General features: G+C 35.0%; 1 long non-coding RNA gene across 1 annotated transcript; it reads left to right on the forward strand.

Moving 5' to 3' along the window:
* The first annotated feature begins 808 nt into the window (after nucleotides 1-808).
* On the forward strand, nucleotides 809-3,534 carry LOC104110139 (uncharacterized). Its single transcript, XR_689388.4, has 3 exons — nucleotides 809-1,101; nucleotides 2,845-2,918; nucleotides 3,372-3,534. It is a non-coding gene; the product is annotated as an uncharacterized lncRNA (long non-coding RNA).
* The last annotated feature ends 3,324 nt before the right edge of the window (nucleotides 3,535-6,858 follow it).

The following is a 6,858-nucleotide window of genomic DNA, read 5'->3' on the forward strand; positions in this document are numbered from 1 at the left end:
GTCCATCTGATGGCACTACGAGAAATAGGATTTTTAGTGGCAACGATTTGTGGCGGCCCTTATAGCTGCCACAACAAGTAAGGGTTTTCGTGGCGACTTCTTAAGGTCGCCACAGAACATGATATTTGTAGTGGCAACCTGTAAAATCGCTACAAAAGCAAAAGTTTCTGTGGCGATAAAAAATAGTTGCCACAAAAGTGATTGTTTTGGTGGCGACTTTACATAAGTCGCCACAAATGTTAACTGAATTTTTGTTTCCAATAACAAGAGTTTTTTTGGCAACTTACTCGCCAGGAAAGATAATATTTTTGGTGACCTTTTAATACCCAAGAAAGGCATTACAGCTTCCAAGAATTCTTGCATTGTTTATCTTATATATTCCATTAATCCTCCTCTTCCAGTTCTATTGATCCAAGAATCATTGCAACTATTAAAATACTATAATAGAAATATACTACTAATTAATTAGAATTCACATTATAAATATTAAGTGGTCTGAATAAGCAATTACTCTCCTTAATGTTTGTTATTAAAAAAATAAACTTATTATGATTTATATAATGTAAAATAAATACAACAAATTATAGTTGAATATAAGATATTATTATATTCTTCAATTTGTAGGAGGTGAAGCTGAAATAGTCATAAAAATAAACATACAGATGAAATCATACTCGACCCATGTTTTTCTTACTTTTAATACTTTAAAAAAGAAGAAGTAAAAGTAACCAAATAAAAAAGAAAAAGTGGTCAGACTCAAACCCAAATTTCCTTTCCATAAACGTTCCCCAAGCCCATACCCCACCCCATGCCAGCCCCCAACGAACCCTAGAATCTCATTACCCTCAAACCTCCCCGTAAAACCATATCTTCCCCTTCCCCAAATTCATCCAATTGAGCAACTTCCACCGACGATTTCGTCTCTTCGACCTATAAATCACTAATCCAAATCCGACGACTCCTTTTAATCTTTTTCGTCTTCTCTACCCCTTTCATGATGCTACTACCATCCCCTTAATTACAATGACAAGGGTGGAATTTAGCCAGAAATAGGGCGGATAGTGGATAAGATTCGTTGGCTCGACTGCTATATAGTCAGTCGTAAGTATATTTTTTCGAGTTGATTGCTTAAATTTATGTAATTTGGAGATGTGCTATTTTCTTGTGGATGTGATTGTACTTTTTCGATATGTGTTGGTTATTTCAATTTGACTTGCTTTTTGGATTTTTTGTTGCCTTCTTTGCTTCAGTGTTTGAGCGACTCTAATTTTTACCTCCATACATTTTCTTGAGGCTCTTTATCCTGTAAATTAAGTCATTTCATGTTTTAATTTCTAGGCATATAGCAAAGTTCTCTAATTGTAATTTGCAAGAGCTTGCTTTGTTAACTGATCTTGGCACCACTTTTATGTTTGTTATCGTTTCAAAATATAAAAAGGACTCTTTATCAATTGCTCATCTATGTTTAGTGTTAAAAACAATATGAATTTTACTGGTAAATATATATAGACTTGGACATGCATGAAATTTCACATTGATTGTCCACTCAGTCGTATGCCTTTCAGTTTGGTAATTGTATTTTTACAAATGATTGTAAATAAATCTCCTTGTAGTCTTAATTTTTGAAAGAAAAATACATATTCCGTGGAACATCCTCTGTACAATAGATTTAAGTATCTTCTCTACAACTGAGTTGTGCTTCTATTGACTGAGAACTGAATAAATCTGTTTCTGCATATATATTTTAAGGTTGAATCTCTAACAACATGAGAATGGTGATTGAGTATAAGGTGTGTGATCCCTTAATACCTTCGTACTATTCTGTATGGATCAGATAGGGGTGCTTCAGATGTCACTGCTACCAAGGTAACTTGATAGTAAAAGACAATTGAAGTGTGGTTACTTTAACTATTTTTGATTCTTTCTCTTCTAATATCATGCTTCTTGGACTCAAAATCAAACATTGCTTAGTATTACGTGATATAGAGCTTCAAATTACAATCAAATTCTAACTTAGAGGGGCTTTCAAGAGCATTTAGTTACCACCAGGACATTCAAAGATAAAGGGCAACTCTTTTTTCCCTATAATAATTGATGCCATGGTATGCGCACATCCTGTAAATACCAAATTAAGTTACTAGCTCTAGAAAGGGGTGAATTTTTGCTTATGTTGTAGGTGTCTGCGAGGAGAAGCCAGAAGCTATCTGACAAGATACAGAAACTAGTTTCTCCTTTATGGCAAGATAATCAAATACTATAAGTTACATTTTAATAATCATTCTGTTTACTAACTAGTTTCACACTTTATATTTAAGTATGTAATAGTTAATATCTAAAGAAGGTTTGACTCAAGTGTAGATGGGCACACTGTTAGTACTGCATAAAGCTGCAGTATCTGGCAAGGCTCTTCATGGTCAAATACAAGTTTAAAAATCTCATCTGATGTGTTGCTAATACAGTTTGCACATGTGAGTGGTGCATTATATTTATTGTACGATTGATAATTAATCTGTTAATTTGATAATCTCATTATTTATTTCAAAACAACATAAGATTCATTTTTAGGTGATATGCAAAATTACTCTTAAGAAACTTGTATCTTTTTAAAAAAATATAAAATTGCAACATCAACTTGGAATTGTAATTCTACCTATTTATCTCCTGCCACTATCATAGAAAATCGTGTGTATATGGATAGCTAGTTATCAAGAAATTAGTAAAATTCTAGTAATAACCTTTTAGAAGGTATTGTAACTTTCTTGATGTTTACTCTCTTCTTCCACATTTTACTAAATTAACGAGGATATGTCAACTCTTACGTTATCTTGCTTATTGAAATTTCAGGGACGGCCAAAAGGAGTCACTCCTAAATTCAGCCTAGCACTGCTCGTCCCAGGTTATCTAAACTGCTTGTCCAGGTATATCCTTTTGCCATTTTAATATTATTCCTTGCTTTACATGTTGTACGATATATTATGCTCAACGCTTTGATTTTTTCTCTGAACTTTCAACAATATGTAATACCATGATTTATTTGGAGGTTCTGCTAGTTTGCTGAGAGATGTTTTCAATTTCATTAGAAGTCACAAATTTGAGAAAAAAATTATACAGTACTCAAGACCTTAATGTCTATCAGTTTTGGATTAATTAGGATGCCATAAAAGGATAGTGCTTAGGGTAAAGATGAAGGTTTACTGGTGTCAGCAGTAGTGGTTACTGAAGTTGTTCATTTCATAAGTCTGTCTTGTATATAAGTTGATATGAACCTTAGTTGGATTTGATAAGTACTTCACATATTATAAAGAAAAAGTTTCTTTCTGTTACGAGGGTTATCAAAATGATCATTGGCATTTTTGCTCTTTAAATTGCAGGGACAAAGGTTCGTCGAAAAGGAAAATGGATGTTGGCCAAGGAGGAATCCATAAACAATTGATTTTGTTTTCCATGTGTTATGCACAATTGAATGTATTATGGAGTGGTGTATACTTTGTAGAATAGATGGTAATGAAAAGTTTATGTCATTTTTTTCAATTATATTTGGTGGTGTTTCTTATAATATGATATGTTGTTGGGTAAAGTAGTAAAATTAACTGTCAATTAAATATTATTTTTTTAAAAAGAGATACTTCAATGCCGACCGAAGTTGCCACAGATAATAGGTTTTAGTGGCAACCTAAGAAAAATTAAACACTTTCTGTGGCGACTTGATATTGCTACTGTAGGTCTTTGGTGGCGCGTTGGTCGCCACTAAACGTACCATTGTCAATGGCAACCCATTTTTGAAGAACTTTCGTGGGTCAATTTGGTGGCGGTGAAGGTCGCTGCTAATATATATCTTTTTTGTGGCGACGTTGAATGGTCGCCGCTAATAAGTATCCGCCACTTAGTATAGTCAACGACTAGGGGGTCGCCACGGAGTCGCCATGAATACCCTTTTGTGGCGCCTTTTCTAGTTGCAGTGGCGATATTTGTCGCCACCGAAAGCCCGATTTCTTGAAGTGTGGATTTCAAGGCCATACACAACGGCTAACACTATTAACATCAGAATAGATGTAATCTTCAAAACCGCAGAGTATATATCAAAATAATCAAGACCTTTTCGTTGTCTAAACCTTTTGGCAACTAATCTTGCCTTATATTCTTTCATTTTCCTTTTGAGAATCCACTTAGAACCCAAAGGCTTGTTTCTAGGAGGAAGATCAACTAATTCCCAAGTATGATTACTCAATATGGATTCTATTTCCAATATTGTACTTCCGAGGAATACATCACTTCTTTAAACGTTTGAGACTCATTTTCTAACAAAAATGTCAGAAAGTCTGGTCCAAAGGAAGTAGTTGTCCTTTAACGTTTACTACATCTTGGATTTTTCTCATTAAACATACTTTCCTTTTCTTCTTCTCGAGGCCGCTTAGATTTTTCACAAGACGACTCATATTTATTTTTATACGGAAAGAATTCAGCATTATCTGATTCGATTACCGTATTAATAATGTCGGGATTTTCTGATTTATGAATCAGAAAATGATATGCCTTACTATTTGTTGCATATCTTATGAAAACGGAATCAACGGTTCTCGATCCGATTTTTTATCCTTTTGGATTTAAGAACTTGCACTTTACTCAAATACCTCCCCCCCCTCCCTCCCCCCTCTCACAACCACCACTACCACTTAGAAATATTTCAAGTTGGGTTTTCTTCCTTTTCATTTTTCATATGAAATTGATTGTATCTTGCTATGGGAACGTGAATGAGTATTCGGTTAGTTGTAAGCATATCTTCCCCCCACAAGTTTTGGGTAAACCAGAACTTATCAATTAGGCATTCATCGTCTCCTTTGACGTTCTATTCTTTCTTTCCGCAATTCCATTAGATTGCGGTGACTAAGGGGCGCTCGTTTGGTGAATAATTTCATATTCCAAACATATTTCTTCAAAAGGAGATTCATATTCGACGCCCCTATTACGTTGTTAAGCCAACCACAAGAACTGTTGTTTGTATCACGAGAGAGCCAGAATTAATAAATGGTGAACTTTTTAATCTTCAAACCAATCCGGCATATTCAAAATTAATAAACGGTCAAATTTTTAATCTTCAAACCGAGTAATATCTGATACAGCTAGATCTAATAAACGGTGAAGTTTTTAATCTTCAAAGCGAATAATATGTGACACAATCAAATTTAATTAACGGTGAAGTTTTTTAATCTTCAAACCGAATAATAAATTGGAGTAAACAATCACTAAGATTTTAATCTCCAAAACGAGTATAAAGTCACTTAGACTTTAATTTCCGACAAATGAGTAGAAAGTCACGAAGACTTTAATCTCAATGAACGAGTAAAAATCACACAGATTTTGATCTCAAAGCAGGAGTAGAAAATCACGAAGATTTTATTCTCCATAACGGGTGTAGAAAATCACGAGAATTTTAATTCCATTTCCAAATGGTTTTCCAACTAAACCATTATAACACTTTAAACCGTTTGATCTCTTTCTCTAATCAAACAAGTATATGTACATTTGTACATATATATTCATGGTCTCAAGAATATTTTCAAGTATTAGTGTAAGCTTAATTCATGTCTTATAATTTTGAAAATAATATTTGACATAATTTCAAGCATGCTACCAAAGTTATATACCAACGAACTAATTTTATGGCATGCTAACAAAAAATAAATTATGAGATCATGACTATCTATCCTAATGTAAATAGATACTTATTCATAAATCGCAAAGGATAGATAATTGAACGAGTAGAGTAAAAGAAAGCAAAATCCGAATTTATTGCCAACTTTCTTCTGAAATCATCTTTTGGTGTTTTTTCTTGACCATCTTCACGAAAGGTCGTCTAATCTCGTGACATATCACTTCAGTTTTCCTTTTTTTTTCTTTTTTTTAAGTCCATAAATACAATTCCTCAATGATGAATTTGGATTTTATGGACCAATTTGTTATTTGCTTTCGCTCCACGACAATTCATGTCATCGACAATGGCAGTAAACATCTTGCACTTAAACCAAGTGAGATTAACTTCCAACAAATACCAACAATAACTTCTCTATTTTTGCTACTGCAATTTCTTTGTCAAAGTTGGATACGTCTGCCTTCGCAATTATTGTGTCAAGGAAGAAATCCACGCAACACCACCAACTTGGCCTTAATTTTCAAAAATATTTTTGAAAGAGTTTGTTCCCCAGACTCTTCGAGATGCATGGAGCATAGAGTTTGAACGGTTGCGTTAGGGCACTATGATAGTGTCAGAATATGCTATCAGGTTCAATGAGTTGGCCCGTCATGCACCGATCTTGGTACCTATACTCAGAGAGCGGGTTCGCAGATTCATTGAAGGGCTCGATTATGATCTTAAAACACGCATGGCTCGAGAGTTGTAAACCGATACTCCATTTCATTAAGTAGTGGAGATTGCAAGGAGTATTGATGGTGTTCTAGGTGAGGAAAGAGAGTCTAAGGAGGCCAAAAGGTCTATGGAGGGTTTAGTGGATTTTACTCATCAGCTATGGCCCATTATGGCGGAGGCTCGAGCAGTGGTTATTCCAGTTATCCGACACATACTTATCACAAGCATCCACGACCTCAAAGGGGTTGTTATAAGTGTGGTGATACTAGGCACATTATGAGAGATTGTCCCAGACTTGGGAGGGGTGAATATTATCAGAACACTCAGGCTATGGGCCCCAATGCAGTTACTACCACACGTGCACAGCCAGTTAGAGGTGGAGGACAGGCGGGTAGAGGGAGCCCTAGAGGGGGAGGCCCAGCCCGTTGATATATTTGCTATGGTGTGTCTGAGGCCACTACACCAAATGGTGTCATTACAGGTATGATACTGAT

This window comes from Nicotiana tomentosiformis, chromosome 7 (assembly GCF_000390325.3).
Source record: "Nicotiana tomentosiformis chromosome 7, ASM39032v3, whole genome shotgun sequence".
NCBI lineage: Eukaryota > Viridiplantae > Streptophyta > Magnoliopsida > Solanales > Solanaceae > Nicotiana > Nicotiana tomentosiformis.